Source organism: Tachyglossus aculeatus, chromosome X5 (assembly GCF_015852505.1).
Source record: "Tachyglossus aculeatus isolate mTacAcu1 chromosome X5, mTacAcu1.pri, whole genome shotgun sequence".
Taxonomy (NCBI): domain Eukaryota; kingdom Metazoa; phylum Chordata; class Mammalia; order Monotremata; family Tachyglossidae; genus Tachyglossus; species Tachyglossus aculeatus.
Genome location: NC_052097.1, coordinates 7934430 through 7953326, shown reverse-complemented (window position 1 = coordinate 7953326; position 18897 = coordinate 7934430). Strand labels below are relative to the sequence as shown.

The 18897-nt window shown below is 41.9% G+C and overlaps 1 long non-coding RNA gene across 2 annotated transcripts in view; it reads left to right on the top strand.

Annotated features, from left to right (window-relative positions):
* The window catches only part of LOC119947651, a 42572-nt gene that overhangs the window by 18714 nt on the left and 4961 nt on the right, over positions 1-18897 (top strand). The window lies entirely within an intron of this gene.

Genomic DNA, 18897 nt, shown 5'->3' with positions numbered 1-18897 from the left:
GTTAGCTATTGAATCACTCACTGGCTTCCAAAAGTGTGTGTTCCCAGGAGACGATGCCTTCAGCTACAAGAACCATGTGAAACTTGGGGAGAGGACTCCTCTCCCATGCCCACATTTCCTTTCATTTTTTCAGGGCTGAAAAAAAGCAGCTAGTCACGGGGTATCTGGCGTATACTTAGTAAAACTGAGGCAAAGAGATTTCATTCATAAGCTGAAGTACACCAGAGGTTCCCGACTCTGTGAAAGCCTAGAGGACTTTTCCTGACATTGCTGTAAATAATCCATCCCAATGCTGAGTTGTGATCCCGATCATGTACAATAAAACTGCATAATAAGTAAAAGAAGGTCAAGAGAGTGGCACATGTGAAAGGAAGTAGCTATTGGTTTAGGCCCGCTTTCAAAAGAATAAAAATCAGAGCCAGAAGTTTCAAGCCAGAGCCTTCTTAGGCCAAAAGGGCAGATGATTATGTAGGTCAAAATCCAGGTGAGAGAATATAAAATCATGGCGTTGGGGGTTTGATGGAGACTTCTGAATTCCAGCCTGGAAGGTGACACCACCACTTTACAGAAATTGCCTCTGACAGCCCTGGTTGAACTTCCGCAGTAATTACTCATGATAAGGAGAGTCCCCTTGCAACATTACGAGGGGCTACAGATTGAAGTAAGGATGTGATATCACTTTAGGGCACAAGCAGGGTCATATGAAAGGCCTGTGTGTTACACACTCCATCTTAAGCCACCATTTCAATTCAACTCTGTGACTCCCTTTTCTGCCTACAGTCTGGCGTTGATAGGGACAGGACAGCAACAGATATAAGACCTGGAACAAATCGCATTGACGTGAACTCAACACAAACCACATGTTACATGACTGATTCTGAACTCAAAAGAAATCAAAGACATAATCTACTTTCTAAAACAATTAAACAGGCCTTTTGTCAGTATTAAAGCAACTCCTTCAACCCTAAGGGGAAAGTGTTTCTTTTTTCAAATCTATAATGTTGTTTGCTCTGTCTACATTTTTGATTATTTGAAAAGCATATGGTATTTCTTCCATAATATACTTCGATTTGCTAGGACCACATGTTTTATAAAGATAAAAAAAATAGCATTTGTTTTCCAAAATCATGATTCATCAACATTTCAATTCTGGTCATTTTTTTTTATTTTTCGCTCCTCCCACCCAGAAATGATAAAAACAAATTTATTTACCTTTTTATTTTCTCCATATTCAAGTTGGTAGATTTTGAGGATTTTCTAATTAAATTGATATTACAATAGCATTTGTTCTGTCTTGGGAGATCTTCAAATAGATCAATTCTCAATTTTCAAATATTTTCCCTCCTCATATTATTCTTATTTTAATTAAAGTGTCAAGGGGGATTGGGATTTTTTTTTAGACGTGAATGCACTGAAAAGGAATCAGCTGCCTTAGGTACCAACAAAAAAATGCGATCAGATATTGTTCTGGTTTTACCTTGGCTTCTGCTTGCAAATGTGTCTGCTCTTGCTTGTATAGCCATGCTATTTTTTTTTAATGGTATTTGTTAATCAAGTTGGACATAGTCCATTTCTCACATGGGGCTCACAGTCTTAATCCCCAGTTTACAAATGAGGTAAATGAGGTAACTGAGGCATAGAGAAATTAAGTGAGTTGACTAAGGTCACACAGAACATAAGTGACAGAGCCGGGATTAGAACCTAGGTCCTTCTGACTCTTAGGCCCATGTTCTACTCACTAGACTATGCTGCTTCTCTTCTCTATCTGCTCTCTCCAGACCAAAATGACACTTCTACACTAATTTAAAAATAGCTCTTATTTTCACTCAACATGTGGGCTTGCCACCTGATATAATTATTACCATCATTCTTTCACTAGAATTAGCATACACAATCCTTTCATGGTCATTCATCCTTAAGACCCTTTTCAAACCTAAGATGATTTATTATTATCACAGTAAAATACCAAAACTGGGTAAAGACTGCAGTCATGTTGTCCTTGTATATCTCAGAGAGACACACTCAAAGTTAGGTGAAAAAATAGAGAAAGCTAATGTTAAGACCAGAGTTTGGGGATACCTGAGCTTGGGAATATCTGGTTCCTGACACTTGGCTTGGACTGAATGATCACATCAATTGGATCACAAGAATCTTCATTCCATCAATCCAAGTTACTTACTGAACATACACTGTATACAGTACAGTGTGTTAAATGCTGGAAAGAGCACAATCCTTGCTCTCACAGAGCTTGCAATCTAATGTGTTTAATTTGGAACACATCTCTGGTTAGATTGACCTATTTGCACCACTTTAAAGCTCTTTGAGGGCAGGGATTGCGTCTACTAACTCTATCACACTCCCCCAAGCACTTAGTACAGTGCTCTGCACAGCATAAGTGCTGAATAAATACTATTTATTAATCTAAAGATACACCCAGGACAGTAGGGTCCATTTTGAATGGCCCGCATGTTGCCTGGGCCTCATTCTGCAAAGTCAGTGTCTTACCAAGATATTCTGCCCATGCAGGCTTCCAATCTGTTTTCCTCCCCTGGTATCCTGAAGACAGTTAGGAAAGGTACCCTTTTAGAAAAGAAAAGGACATTTCCAGCAGAGTTTGGGTAACCTCAGAGGCCTCCTCTCTTCCACATTTCCCAGGCCTCTCCGGAGTATTTGGATGGTTCTAGGGTCCCTGGGGATGTGACCACTTGAAAAAGTCCTAGAATAATCCAGGTCCCTCCAATCCAACAATGATTAAAACTTGTGAGGGTCTCTGTATAAGAGCCTTCCTGGCCTGGACCCCCAGATGCTTACGACCTAGTAGAGGTCCCCGACGACTGCTCCGAAGCTCCAGCTGACCTAGGGTTAAGGCCTTCCTAGGATCAAGGCCTTCCTGAAGTGGGGCCAGCTGGGCCAACTCCCCAGGCTATGTGCCCCCAGGGCCGCACCCCTTCCAGACAGTGGGATTCTGGAGAGTTGTCGCTTTTGTAGGTAGGATGGTGGGAGCTGAGACAAACCTGAGTCACCCAAGCTCCTTTGCTTCATGGCCAAGCGCCTCTCTCCCCCGCTGTTGCGGGTGGAGTGTATTTGCAAAAGGAAGAGCACTCCAAAGGCACTCGTGTTTTCCACTCATTCATTCAACTGTACTGAGTGCTAACTGTGTGCAGAGCACTGTACCTTAGTCGGCCACGTATAGAGACAGTCCCTACCCAACAACGGGCTCACAGTATAGAAGGGGGAGACAGACAACAAAACAAAACATGTAGACGGTGGTTCCATCCACTGAGGGGTAGGAACACCTGTGCCCCCTTATCCCAAGCTCAGACCCAGAGCAATGGGAGCAGGAATGGTCACCTCAGGAGAGATGCACTTCGGGACAGGCCTTATCACCACTGTACTGATTCTGGGTCTACACTGGGGCTACACAAGAGCACACGGGGGCCAATTCAAGACAGGAATAAACTCTTCTTCCTCCCTCCACAGTGGCCTCCTAGGAGAGAAAGATGAACGGGCCAGATGCAAATCTGTTGGGTATTTTGCAAGTTGGAATGCATATTGGGTGACATGCTTTGGTAGGATATATATGCTCCTGGTGGACAGAAACTGTGTTATTTACGTGCCATACATCTCTATAACTCTGTGGACCCTCAGTAAATATTCATTCATTCATTCAATCGTATTTATTGAGCACTTACTGGGGGCAGAGCACTGTACTCAGTGCTTGGGAAGTACAAGTCAGCAACATATAGAGACGGTCCCTACCCAACAATGGGCTCACAGTCTAGAAGGGATATGAAACCATAATAAAAATAAAATGTACTGGATGTGTATTAGGAAAACATTTGCCCAACAGACCATGAGTCGTAGACCATCCAAAACATATATGCTCATGGGCCAACAGGAATATTGTATCTTTGGCAGTTATGAGGTGCTTTTTTTAGCTGTGTGCGTACTAGTTCTTTTTAAGTAGAAAATCACTTATAATCTATTTTACAGGTTTAAAAATAGGTGCTTTGAAATCTGAATGTTCTACATCTAGGATCAAACACCAAATGCAGAATGGCCTAGTGGAAAGAGTACGGGCCTAGGAGTCAGAGGACTTGGGTTCTAATCCTGGCTCTGCCACTTATCTGCTCTGTGACCTTGGGAAAATCACTTACCTTCTCTGTGCCTCTGTTATTTCATCTGTAAAATGGGGATTAAAACTGTGAGCCCTTTGGGGACATGAACTGCGTCCAACCTGAATAGCTGGTATAATAATGTTGGTATTTGTTAAGTGCTTACTATGTGCCCAGCACTGTTCTAAGCGTTGAGGTAGTTGCAAGGTAATCAGGTTGTCCCACGTGGGGCTCACAGTCTTCATCCCCATTTGACAGATGAGGGAACTGAAGCCCAGAGAAGTTAGGTGACTTGCCCAAGGTCACACAGCTGACAAGTGGCGGAGTCGGGATTAGAACCCATTACCTCTGACTCCCAAGCCTGGGCTCTTTCCACTAAGCCACGCTGCTTCCCATATCTACCCCCAGTGCATAGTTCAGTGCCTGGAACATAGTAAGCACTTAACAAATACCATAAAAAAATGTGTAGGTTAACAGTGAAAATCTTCATCACCTGTTCTAATAATATTAGCAAAAATTCTAATAACCAAAAACAGCTTGGGCCATGTCAGAAACTGATTGGATGATTAACTTGTATTTACTCCAGCACTTAGAACAGTGCTTGACACATAGTAAGTGCTTAACAAGTACCATAATTATTATTGTTATTATTATTATTGGATCATGTCTACCAATGCTATTGTAATCTTCCAAGCACCGAATACAGTGCTCTCCAGACAGTAAGCATTCAAAAAACACTGGCAAATCCCAGCTCTGTCATTTGTCTGCTGTGTGACCTTGGGTTAGTCACTTAACTCCTCTGGGCCTCAGTTTCCTCATCTGTAAAATGGGGATTCAATACTTAGACTGTGCGCTCCATGAGGGACAACCTCAGCACTTAAAACAGAGCTTGACACATAGTAAGTGCTTAACAAACACCTTAGGAAAAAATCTCCTGATTGATTTTCCATAGATCACATAACAGCTAATCATATCAAATATTATTCCGATTCTTTAGGGCTCGTCCATACTTCACCATCATTGTTCTGCTATTGGTCATTGCTAATGCACACAAGTTCTGGTTTCCCCTTCGTCCAGGTCAATAAAATTGAATAAAACTCTCATTTAGTCATCCAAGTCCAACTGAATTGCAGATGTAGATATTGAATCCTCAAAATTCCTCAGGATGACCTTGAAAGTGCATGATTTGCTTAAAGGGCAGGAAGAGTTAGCCTAATGAAAGAGTAGTTCACTGTGTTTTGAAAGCTGGCTTATTTTCTCCCATGTGGAAAACCGTACAAATTATGTTATGTGGTGGTGCCTACTTTGGTCTATCAATTAATTGACCACTTTTGACAGCCCAACCACACAATAAATTCCTTATGAAGTCTTGAAAGGGCTTTAATAGTGAGAAGTGTTTTTCTACCGCTGTTGAAGGGGGCAGGGAAGTTGGAATTCCTTGTTGGCTTCTCCCTTTGGCAGGAAGAGAATTGGCACTACTGGAGCATGGGACATGGCATTTCTGATAATATTGCTAGAGCAGATGGTTGAAGCTTTTCATTACTAACTTAGGCCTTTCATTTTTTCTGCCGTTTTAAATATTCAGATTTCCCTGTTTCTGAATTCAGTGCTGAATGCTGGATCACTGCACGGAATTTATTGCACAGAACATATCTAATTGCTAAGCAATGTTTCACATACAAAAATACATCTCAGAACTGCCAGCGTGGACTAGCTGTACTGCCACATAGAAGCACTCATTCTGGGTGTTTCCCCAACTAAGCATATTGGGCAAATATTTTCATAGTACACATCTAGTATACTTTATATAACAATTACTTCATGTTTTCAGATTTCCCTACTTCACACTGTGGAGCATGTCATGCAAGACTGCACCACCACAGATTTCTGCGGATAGCAGTGGTAATGATGAAGTGCAGAGTCGCCATGCACTGAAAGAAAGAAATAGTCTCTAACAGTATACAGCTGCACAACAGGCCAAAAAAATATAATCTCAGGAAAAGCTGCAAATTGAAGAACTAAACTCCTAACCGAATTCTGGAGAAAACCTACTTAGGAAGTAGTTTTGGTTCATTTCTCACAGCGTTTTCAGAGTCTGTCTCAATGTAGAGTCCCTTTTGAGAGTTATCCTTGCCAGGATCTCTTGGAAACGGTGTCTGGTACAGTGCCATGTGCTTGCAGACAGTCAATAAATCTAGACTGATGATGGTGAATGTGACGATGATAAAGAGACACGTCATATCTACCCAGGGGAGATGTAGCATCTTGTGCACCCTAATCTATCTTTCCCTGGATCCAGATCCACTGCCTTATGGCACTAAGAGAAAGGAGGCAAGAAACAGAAATGGCAGAAACAATTCCCACTAGGTCCATTAGATGGATTCATTCAGTCATTCAATCATATTTATTGAGTGCTTACTGTGTGCAGAGCACTGTACTACGCACTTGGAAGAGTACAAGCAATAAACGGATACATCCCCTGCCCTCAACAAGCTTAAGTCTAGAGGCTGATGTCTAATTCTCATCCATGTATTTTTTTCCCTCAGAGCTAAGAACAGTGCTATGCACACAATAGACACTCAAAAAATACAGAATGACTGTTGTCCACTACAAATTTCTTCAGCTGCAACTAAAACAAACCAATTTCCACAAAATGTTTTAACCAAAATTCTTATCAGGGCAATCTGATTTCAGTGTCGAAATACTATCTCCAAGCTGATATTTTACTCATGAAAATGAAGTCGGGTTTATGTCAACTAACTCTGTTGTACTCTGCCAAGCTTTTAGTATTATGCTTAGCAGGGAATAAGCCCTCAAATACTAATAATTGATTAGTTGCAAAAAAGGCTAGAAAACGTTATGCCCAAATCAGCTCTACAGAGAAAAAAATCGTGACCTGAAATGTGCCCTGAGAATCTTACAGAGGACATCAGAAAACAACAATGAGACAGAACTCTGACTCTGACTTGGGAATAACCAATACAACTATGATCAGAAGCACAAAAAGTTCTGGGAAGTACATTTTTTTCTCTCAGGTGGTTCTCCTACCTGGTTCTCTTTTTCTGCCCAATCACAAACCCCTCAATTCAATTTGATTTTTGTGGGAAACAGATTAATTCTCAAGAAATGTTCCAGCTTTCTCGTGTTCAAGCTACAAAGCTTAAATACATTATGACAGATTCTCCAATCAGATGCTAGTTCCCTCTAAAATCACAGAATGCTACATGAAGATTCCCCATTTGATTTTACAAGAAATGCAACTTGTGTTTTATGAGGAGAGTTCTAGGAATGTGACCGCACATTAACTTTAGGAGGGAGTTGGCCTAAAAACTCTCAGGACACAGTTGAAAGGGAAGCCATCCAATCAATTAAAGAAAATCCCCATTCGACTGTATTCAAAAATATACAGTAACCATGAGACTCTTGATGAAATAAAGACATGAATGGTTAATTTTCCTTAGCAAAATAATTATTAATGTACTGTAAAAGCAAGAGACAGAGAAAACAGGGGGGCTGAAAAACTGTTAAAAATTACATAAAATCAGGCATATTCTAAAACATCAGATTATGAGCCCCTCAAGAGACAGGCTCTGTGTTTTATTCTGACTTGTGTATTCTCTCCCAGGGCTTAGAACTGTGCTCTGCACACGGTAAGCGCTTATTAAATACTGTTGCTACTATCACTACCTGAAACAATGGCAAAATGCTGCAGTAGCATGTGGAGCTACAAAATCAGGTAGGGAAAGGGAAAAATGCATTGTGAAAATAGCAGTCAACAGAAATTTCCCAGAGAATTCCCCTATGTCAATTTCAGCCGCCCCCCCACCCTCTCTGGATTACCTCCCCCTAGGAGCAGGGTGGACCAATGGAAAGAGCACCAGCCTGGGAATCAGGGGAACTGAGTTCTAATCCAGCCCCTGCCACTTGCCTGCTGTGTGACCTTGGGCAATCAATCAATCAATCAATCGTATTTATTGAGCGCTTACTATGTGCAGAGCACTGTACTAAGCGCTTAGCACTGTACTAAGTTACTTACAAGTTACTTAACTTCTCAGTGCCTTAGGTTCCTCATCTGTAAAATGGGGATTAAATACCTGTTCTCCCTCGCATTCAGACTGGGAGCCCCATGAGGAACAGACTGGTGCCCAACCTGATTATCTTGTATCTACCCCACCACTTCTCTGTGCCTCAGTTCCCTCATCTGTAAAATGGGGATTAAGACTGTGAGCCCCCCCGTGGGACAACCTGATCACCTTGTAACCTCCCCAGCGCTTAGAACAGTGCTTTGCACGAAGTAAGCGCTTAACAAATGCCATCATCATCATCACTTAATACAGTGTTTGGCACATACCAAGCCCTTAACAAAAAACATTATAGTGTTATTATAATTAGCATGTTTTCTCCCTCAGCCTCCCAGAACTACTTGTAGCTATCCTGCAGCCTCAACAGGAGATAAAGAGGAAGGCTAACTTTTTTTAGTTGGCCACAGGGGGTTCCTTGAGAGTGGAGGTCTTGGGGCAGCTAACCTCTGCTCCGTGACTAAGGTAATGGAAGACTTTGTCCTCATAATAATAATAATAATAATAATAATGGCATTTATTAAGCGCTTACTATGTGCAAAGCACTGTTCTAAGCGCTGGTGGGGGGATACAAGGTAATGAGGTTGTCCCACGTGGGGCTCACAGTCTTCATCCTCATTTGACAGATGAGGGAACTGAGGCCCAGAGAAGTGAAGTGACTTGCCCAAAGTCACACAGCTGACAAGTGGCGGAGTCGGGATGCCTCTGAGAGCAAATCAGTTTCAGTGCCTCTGAGGTCAGTGAACAAAACTGAGAGAAGTGAGTCAACCAAAAATACTACCTATCCATCAGAAGGGCAGGATAGTGGGAATTCATCAGTAGTGTGTGTGCCCTGGTTAATTCCTCTTAGAGTTGTCTGAGATGATGGTTAGGTTGACCTAGGCACATATGGCTCAAAATAAACATTTTCCGCTAGAAAATTCCATTCAAAAACATGCTTTGCCCTGGGTTAACAGAATTGAAGAAACATCTTAAAAGGATCATTCTTCCTTATAGCCTTCTTTTGAGGTCAAAATGAACAAATCTCTGCAAATCTCAGGCTTTAAGGGTTATGCTGTTCAGGTGAGATCCTATTTTTGTTGGAGAGATTGGCTGACCAGGCTGATGCATGGCTAGTTTTAGTGGTAGGGGTAGTAGTAATAGTAATAGTAGTAATCTATTTCATCCTATGTCTAAGACCTACCCTTGCAACACTATTGCAATTGTTTCCCAGTGCCTGATGCCATTTTCAGTTTTTCCTCTGGGAACACAGCATGGGCACTTGGCTGCGAATCAGGAGATTTAGGTTTTAGTTTCGACTTTGCCTCTGGACAGCTTTGTGACCTTGGGCTAGTCACTGGTCTCAATTTCCTCATCAGTAAAATGGGAATAAAAATATGTACCTCACTGGGATGTTGTGAGCATAAAATGAAAAAATTGATGTGAAAGCACTTTGGTAAAATGAAAGGGTTCTACAAAAAAGGTATTATTATTATTGAAACCTTGACTCTAAGAGAACCACCCTGCTTCTTGTTGCTGTTTGGCAGGATCAGTGAGGAAAGGGAATGAACGATCTCATTGAAAGTGAGAAAAATCAGTGACTATTTTTTTTGCCAAGCAAACTCACTGGGGTTCAAACAAAACTAAGCAAATGATTTCACTCTGGTCCTCAGCAGCCCCTTGCCCATTCTCAAAGCCCAATAAAAGTCAAATTATTTGAACAGTAATCCTACATTAGACTGGTGCTTTCAGTACACGGTACTCTGCAAGAGTTCATGCAATTCATCCGAATATTTGACTTTTCCCAGCCAGGTCACAACTGTCTGGCCAAATCCTTTGTCAATTCATTTCTTAACACCTCAGACTCCAGCTCTAACTAGTTCACTAAAAATGTAAGCGTCTATGCAAATACCACAAATGAAGCTGCTCTAAAATTTAACCAGATCCATGTGAACTATGCACACAATTTCAAATCTGCCTCGACTGGTAACTGATATTCTATAAAACATGGGGATCTGCAGGAAACTACTCCGTTCAAGCTCGCCAATGTTTAGTATTAAGCTGTGAGAATCTTAAATCTTGCCATAGATGAGTGAAATTTGTTTGAGAGGGGATCATGAAACTCAGTACTCAGGGTGGACCCAAGGAGCTGGTGAAGGGAAGTTTTTTTTTAAAAAAAACCTATAAAGAACCAAATCACTAAATATCACTGCTCAAAAAGCAGAGGTGAATGGGAACCCATGAGAAATGCATTTTATTGCTATATTGCATAGAAAAGAGAAAGGGAAGTCAAGTAGATAGAGTAGAACTGGAAGCAAAGGACCCCATACTCTCAGTTGAATGGTGGTGAATTTCTTAAAGTTCCCGCTGAGAGATGACATCATTTCTGTTTTCCAGCTAGAATGAGCTAGAAGCTAAAGTGAAGGAAACTCTAAAAAAAAAAAGGCAGTAAGCTCCCTTTTCCTACAGGAATCCCTTTGTTCTGGAGAGGCTGTCCGCTTACTGTTTCTGATTACCTCATGAATATTTGTACATTATTTTTGTCTATTCCCTACCATTTGATTGTGAGCTCCTTGAGGGCACAGCACATGCTGTGCTTAGTACAGTGCTTCCCCCCCACCCACCCCCACCAAATCCTCTGAACAGGGATGTTCTTGAAGGGGGTCTGGGGCGGGGCCAGAGTGAATTAGAAGCTGGACAGAAAGAATGGAGCAATCTGAATCAAGCTAGTGCCTGACCCCCAGGCAGAAATACTTCTACTCAGCACAAGCAGTAGCTCCCCTTTTCCCAGAATCCAATCACGGTTTACAGAAAGAGGTCATGGGGAACTAGGGGAATGAACAGCTTGTCTTTCTTTTATTGTCTGTCTCCCCCTCTAAACTGTAAGCTCCTCATGGGCAGGGAACATGTCTGCCAACTCTGTCATATTGCATTCTTCCAAGCACTTAGTACACTGCTTGGCACGGAGTAAGAGCTTAATAAATACAATTGATAGATTGATTGGTTTGTTTTGCATATTGGAGATCTCCCTCTCATCTGAAGGCAAGAATCTTTTTTTCCTGGAATAACCATTTCCAGGGCACTCAAATCAGATGAACATATGTATTGTGAAAATACCTGCTTTTCCAGGCCAGAGAGTCTGCTTATCTTCATGTGACAATAGGTGGGTGTGTAGCCTGGATTCTGTTCTAGTTCTGAAGTTTGCTGAGTAAGGGAAGGTTGGGTCTTCTTTCTCTTCTAAAAAGAAAAAAGCACAAAAACATTTGAACACTTGTTCACTCCCCCTGGACAAAATAGAGAGTAACACTTTACTCCTGTTTAATGAGGAGAAGCATAGAAAATGCTTTACTCACTCTTGATGTAGTGATAAAGTAGCCACCATCCTACTTGTCTTGATAGTCTTTTTACCACTTCACAAAATAAAGTGGTCACCATCCTCTGAATTGAGGTTGTAGTGCCAGTCAATCCAGATCATTTTGGATTCTGGGTTATTTATCTTTACTGTTGGAATTCACTAGAAAATAGGCAATCCTCCACTCCTTCTGAGCATGAAAGGAAAGGGAAACCAGACCTATGAATCTGTTTAGGAGTGAGAGCCCAGACACCCTGGGCTGGGCATTTCTTTAGTTACACCTACCAGAGTGATGCAACTTGCTCTCCACCCTCTCACACTGAGAACTGGAATTTGGTACTGAAATCTTCCAACCCACCATTAAAGACTCCAGTACTATAAGAAGATTGAAATTTGAAGCTTTTACTGGTTCTCCTTAGAATGAATGATGAGATCCCAAGTTCAAATGTGGAAATCCTAGTCACAAATTCTTGAAATAAAAAACCCAAACATAAGTTGAAAATTACACCCCGTCCATTTAACTCTCAACTCATCACTAAATCCCCACGGTTACACACCTTCATCCCCATATGCGTGATTGATAATCCCTTCCATGTTGTGGGCAAGGAAGGATGATCTTTTGTGGCACCCTCACACTCGCTCCCCAAAGGGCCTGGAGTGGTTTTCAATTCCACCTCTTCACCGAGCCTTTCCTCTCTGAGAGCTGACCCACGTCTCCCAAAACCAGCCAATAGTTCGGTTGGCAAGTCTCCCAGCTGTGCCATCCTATGTTACCGCATCTTAAGTTTAGTTTCACAAGGTTCAAGTCTACTTTACACTCCATGTGGGCAGGGAACATGCCTACCAACTCTATTGCATTGTACTCTCCCAAGTGCTTAGTCCACTGCTCTGCACAAAGTAAACTCTGGATAAATACCATTGATTAACTACATCACATTCTCTATAGGAGAATTACAGCTGTACTGGACTGAAAATTATTTAGAGATGCCAACTGGTTCAGTCCCCATTTAAACCACTGTGGACAGACACTTGTCCACTGCTTCCTTTAAAATATCCAAATGGATTCCCTCACCTCCTCTGTTATGTCTCAGTGTCTCAAAACCCTTGTTCATGAATTTCTTCTGAAAGTCAAACCCAGGTACTTCTTGCTGCCTGGATGACTAGCAGACATGGAGGACAACTGTTTTCCACCATCTCCACAGTATTCTGTCACTTCCTTGAAAATGATTTCTACATTCTACAATCAATCAATGGTATTTTTTGAGTGTTTACTATGTGGAGAGCACTGTATTAAGCACTTGGGAGAATACAATACAACAAAATTAGTGAAAATGTCCCCTGCCCATAAGAAGCTTATGGTCTTACAGCCTTACCTTCTCCAGGCTGGGTAACTCCAGTTCCCATAGCCTTATGGATAGAGGAATGGATTAGACTAACCAAGGCACTGGGACAAATCTTGAAAGTTTGGAGAGTGTCAGTAGCAGTTTTCCAATTTGAGATAGCTTCTCTTGCCATGTGAGTTAAGCTTTTCATCATTTAGTAGTAGTAAATTATGCCATATGGCCTAGTGGAAAGAGCCAACCTGGGAGGCAGAGGCTCTGAGTTCTAATCCCACTCTGCCACTTGCCAGCTGTGTGACCTTGGGGAAGTCACTTCAATTCTCTGTGCCTCAATTTCCTCAACTATAAAACTGAAAGTCAATACCTGTTCTGTCACCCACTTGGACTGTGAGCCTCATGCAGAACTTGTATCTACCCCAGTGCTTAGAACAGTGCTTGGCACATAGTAAGCATTTAATAAATACCACAATTATTATTATTAGTAGTAGTAGTAGTAGCAGTAATCGGTAATGTTGCTAATCAAGCAACATTTGCCATAATTTTTTCTTTAATCCCCTTAAAATTCTCAAATCATAGTAGGCCTACCACCTTGCAAGAAATAGATACTAGATGTTGAAATATAAAGAATCCTCTATAATGGGGGGACAAGGTAAGTAAGGCAGGATAACGGCCACACAATCTAGTTACTGCTAAGGGTTGCTATAATGGTTTCCTTACACCTGAAATAGAATATGCTAGCCTGAACCATTATTCAGAAATTTCACATTATTTGACCAGAAATGATAGAGGCAGAGTCACAAATGAGTTAATACCTTTTATAACAATTGCCTTTTCTAGAAGCCAAAGTGGTGGGTAGAGAATGTGTCTGTTTATTGTTGTATTGTACTCTCCCAAGCACTTAGCACAGTGCTCTGCACACAGTAAGAGCTCAATAAATACAATTGAATTAATTAATTTTAGAGTTCTCATTAATATTTCACACATCTTGTGAATAACTTCTGGGTTATACCCAGGTATGTACTGTCATTTTTTTTTTCTGAATGCCCTAGCACAGATGCTAGGTATCCTCATTAGGATAGTGGCTTTTGTTGTTCTTGTCTTCTGCTAAACAGCACATGGGACCATATGGCTTAGTGTCAGGGGGTGGGGGGGGCCACAAAATAAATGTGCAGTGTCAATGCCTGCAAACAGATGACACATTGGCAAGGCAATGTTTAAATCAAGTGCATAGCTGTTGGGCTGGGTATTTCGTTCGGTAACGTTTTGCAGTTTGAGTTGCGGCTGTCTGCTGATTGCCTCATTAATGAAAGCTGAAATGAGTTGCAATCCTGTTGATGTGACAATCTGTTTAACTTGGAGCATTGGAGGGCTCACTGAGCTGCTATCCTAACTAAGAACACCTGAATGGAACTTCCCTTTTCATTGTAAAAGACGGCAGCACAGTACAGAGTGGTTTCACACCTGAAGATGGTGCTATTATGGAGGGTAAAGACAATTACTTAGATGAGGGGTATCTGCCTGACTTTGTCGCTAAATCCTGAAGGTAGAGCTGCAAATGCTCCATTAATTACAGTACTTGTGACTCAGGGGCTTGAAGAGGTAAAGACTTTTAGTGGCATGAAATGGGACTGTGATTAGGAATGGAGGAGAAAGAGATACAGCTTAAAGCAAAGTGGATGGGAGACTCAAAAACTGTCCTCTCCTTCCCTGTTTCAATGCTTTCAGAGTTATTTTTATGGGTTTTTTAATGGTATTTTTTAAGCACTTGCCATGGACCAGGCACTGTACTAAACACTGGGGTAGACAAGTTAATCAAGTTGGACCAGTCCATGTCCCATGTGGGGTTCACAGTCTCAATCCTCATTTTAAAGATGTGGTTACTGAGGCACAAAGAAGTTAAGTGACTTGCCCTAGGTCACACAGCAGACAAGTGGCAGAGCTGGAATTAGAACCCAGGTTCTCCTGACTTAAGCCTGTACTCTACCACTAGGCCATGCTCCTTCTCAAGTAGCAAGCTGTATCTATAAAACATTCAACAGTTTCATCAATGTTGTCCTACATGGGGAAAAATGTAGGTTAAGGAGGGTGATTCTTGAAAATGTTTCTGTGGCCATTCCTCTTTGCAATTTAAATTTTGTAACTTGTCACTTTTATGGTGCTTTCTTAGTAACGGCTGCAACTAGGAGCCCATCAAAATTCACCAATTCCTTTTGAAGATTTGGGAAGCTGAGCAACTGGAAATCAGTGGTTGGGGTGCAATGGTTTGCTTTATGTAGTAAAGTCATTGAAATGGGCTCGAGTTAATTCTTGGTCATTTGAACCCATCTGTTTCATAACACAGTGGATTTGCAGCAATTGTGTCAAGGCTCCGGTATTATCTCTAATGAAAATGTGGAAGGCCAGAGAATGTTTTTAATAACTGAGGGTTGAAACAGCAGGAACAATTACATTGACTGCTCTGAAACAGGCATGTGTTGTAAAAACCAATTACAGAAGCCCAAAGATGTGATATTAAGCAGACACAGGTGAGGTGCATTTATACTAGATTGCAAACAGTCATTTGGTTCCTCTCTAGTTTGCCCTCAGAAGGTAATTGATGTTCAGGTAATAAATTCTGAATTCAGGTTTGCCAGCTCCAGGTACATAAATTGTTATTAATGCACATTCCTTTTTATCCCTTGTAAACAAAGTGTGCATTTAAAAGCTCTCAAGTGCCTTAAATATAGATACCAGACAGCCACTGAACTTAGTTGTTTCCACAGATCCATTCCTCGGACAGTTGGTCAGCAGTGTTTACGGAGAATGCACAGTGTATAGATTTGTGTACTAGGTAGCAAGCACGTGAGGCCATGGGGTGGGACAGGAAACATTCCGTACCCTTGATGAACTTCAAATTGAAATAGGCAGGGACAGGAAAAGAGTCCCAATTCCAGTGTGTGGTACACATAAGCCCCAAATGACAAAAGCCCATAAACACATAAACACGATAAATCATTGAACTTCCTGCAGTAAAAACCTTTGAATATTTACAGAGACAGTTCCAGTTGTCGAAGAGCTTCTGGAATTCTTGCTTTGGCTGCCTGGAGGAGGTGGCATTTCAGTGATATTTGAAGGCAGGGGACCCGTTTGGCGAAGAGGAGGAGGGCCTTCCAGAGGGGAAAGATGGAGAGCAGATCTCAGTGGAGGGAGGAGAGTGGCAGGGCACGCTAAGTGAGTTTCCTTGTATGGGGTGAAAAACTGAGCGTTCAGTAGAATGCTTTTGTGTTGTATGCCGCTGAATGACCTCTGACTCCCGAGCCCATGATCTTTCCACTGAGCCAAGAAGCAGCATACATATGTGTATGAATGCAATTTATCTGAGAAGCAGTGTGGCCTAGTGAAGAGCAGCATGGTCTAGGAAACAGAATATGGGCCTGGGAAACAGAAGTACCTGAGTACTGATTCCGGCTCCGTCACTCTTCTACTGTGTGGACCTTGGGCAAGTCACTTAATTTCTTGGTGCCTCAGTTATCTCATCTGTAAAATGGGGATTGACTGAGCCCCACCTGTGTCCAACCTGATTATCGTGTATCTACCCCATTGCTTAGTACAGTACCAGGCACATAGTAAGTGCTTAACAAATACCATAAGGAAAAAAAAATGTAACCAGAATCTAAATCATATGGTGATTTAGCAAGGGCCAATGCATAATTCCCTTAACAGCCTGTAAAGGACTAAACAGTAAAATTCTAATTTGCTCTTGGCTATGGGACTTCAAGAGAGGACTAGATGCACACAATTAGAACAACAGATTTGCTTTTCTCTTTCCCATAAAGCCTAACTACCACAAGACTCTATCTGTGAACTCTCTGAAAAGAAAACCAAACTTTTTAGTGGCCCCAGAGGCATTTAGAACAGCAGTCCTGTTCTTCCCAGATTTCCATAGCAGGACCATGTGTGCTTTGGCACTAAAGCCTTGTACAATATTTTCTTTGCATAATCTACCAAAAACACACCTGGGCATTTCAATGGTCTTTCAGGTAGGCTTGCGCTATGGAATTGGAAAAAAGAATCGGACTTCAGAATTTGGGTCAGTCATTTGTCCCATACCCAGCTGTTCCTCCTGTGATTTGGAACCAAGGAATTATTCATTTCTTTTCAAAAAGAAAATGTGTTCCTGACCCATGCTAAGCAGTCAGCCTCCTCACTCTAGTCAGCTGGTAATAATAATAATAGTGGTATTTGCTAAGTGCCTACTATGTGCCAGGCACTGTACTAAGTGCTGGGGGGAATACAAGGAAATCACATTGGACATAGTCCCTGTCCCACATCAGGCTCACTGTCTTAATCTCTATTTTACAATAAATACAACTGTATGAATGAATGAAGTGACTTGCCCAAGATCACAGAGCAGACAAGTGGTGGAGCCAGGATTAGAACCCATGACCTTCTAATTCCCAGGCCCATGGTCTATCCTCTACTGGGAAAACCTGGTGAGTCTCATTCCCCTCCACACACCCTGGTTACATCTCCTAAGGCCGAAATGCCCCCTCCCTACCCCTGACTTCAAAGGGAGCTCTCTGTCTGTGGAAGATGATGATTGCTAGAGCCAGGTAATTTAATCTCAAGTCTCTCTTGGCTAAGAATAAAATGTTTTTAATCTCCAGGGAAGCCTCACTAAATTCCATGGCTTAGTAGTTTGTAAACAAACAGAGGGACCTTTCATCATAACTGAATTTGCTGTGTTTTAGTTAATTCCAGGAAATATATTCACCTAGTAGACATTGTCTCTGTGCATTTCATGTCTGTCTCACCCTCTAGACTGTAAATTTGGTGTGGGCAGGGAACGTGTCTACCAATTCTGTTGTATTATACTCTCCCCAGAGCTTAGTACAGTGCTCTGCACAGAGTAAGCACTCAATAAACACCACTGATTTACTAATAACATGCCAGGAACAGTGATAGAACATGGCATGAATCTCCAGAGACCACAGATCTACCTTCGGTTCCTCTTTAGATTGCCATTGTTGGGGGAAGGGAAGTGCTTGCAGTCTATCATCCTCCACAGCTGATGAGCAGATCAATCAATGGTATTTATTGAGCACTTGCTTTGTGTAGAGCACTGTACTAAGTGCTTGGGAGAATAAAACAGAATTTTGTTGTCTGTCTCCCTCCTTCTAGACTGTCAGCCTGTGGTTGGGTAGGGATAGTCTCTATTTGTTGCCGAATTGTACTTTCCAGCGCTTAGTACAGAGCTCTGTACAGTAAGTGCTCAATAAATACGATTGAATGAATGCATGAATTAACAGACATGTTCCCTGTCCATGCTGAGCTTACTGCCTAGAAGGGGAGACAGACATTAATATGAATAAGTAATTTACAATATATAATTTTAAGATATGTACACGAATGCTGTGGGATTGGGGGTGGGGAGAATATCAAATGTCCAAAAGTCGCATACAAAGATGAAGCAGAAGGGAGAGTGAGCCGGAGAAAAGTAGGCTTAATCGGGGAAGGCCTCTAGGAGGAGGCGTGACCTTAATAATGCTTTGGAGGTGGAGAGAGTGGTGGTGTGGCACATACAGAAGGGGAGAGAGTTCCAGGCTAGGAGGAAGACTTAGGAAAGGGGTGGGCAGTAAGATAGACGAGAGCAGGGCACAGGGAATAAGCTGGCACTAGACGGGCAGAGTGAGCGGGCTGGACTGTAGTAGGAGACCAGTGAGGTGAGCAATAGTGGGATGAGCTTACTGAGTGCTTTTAAAGCCAGTGGTAAGGAGTTTTTGTTTGCAAAGGTGGATCCTGAACTCTTACTTGCCTTTACCTCAGTTAAGTATGCTAAGCTTGCTGGGAAATCTTAACTTTGCTCTCTCTCTCTCACACACAGGGTATCCTTCCAGCTATCTGTTACTGATATAAGGCACTGACCTTAATTAAGAATAATAAATTAGTCATGTAGGAGAGAGCCAGGTTCAACTTGGGAGAAATGCAGGCATTTCTGCATCTGATCAGATTGTCTTCCCTCTCCCCCATCCCATCTCTTGCCCATGCCATGA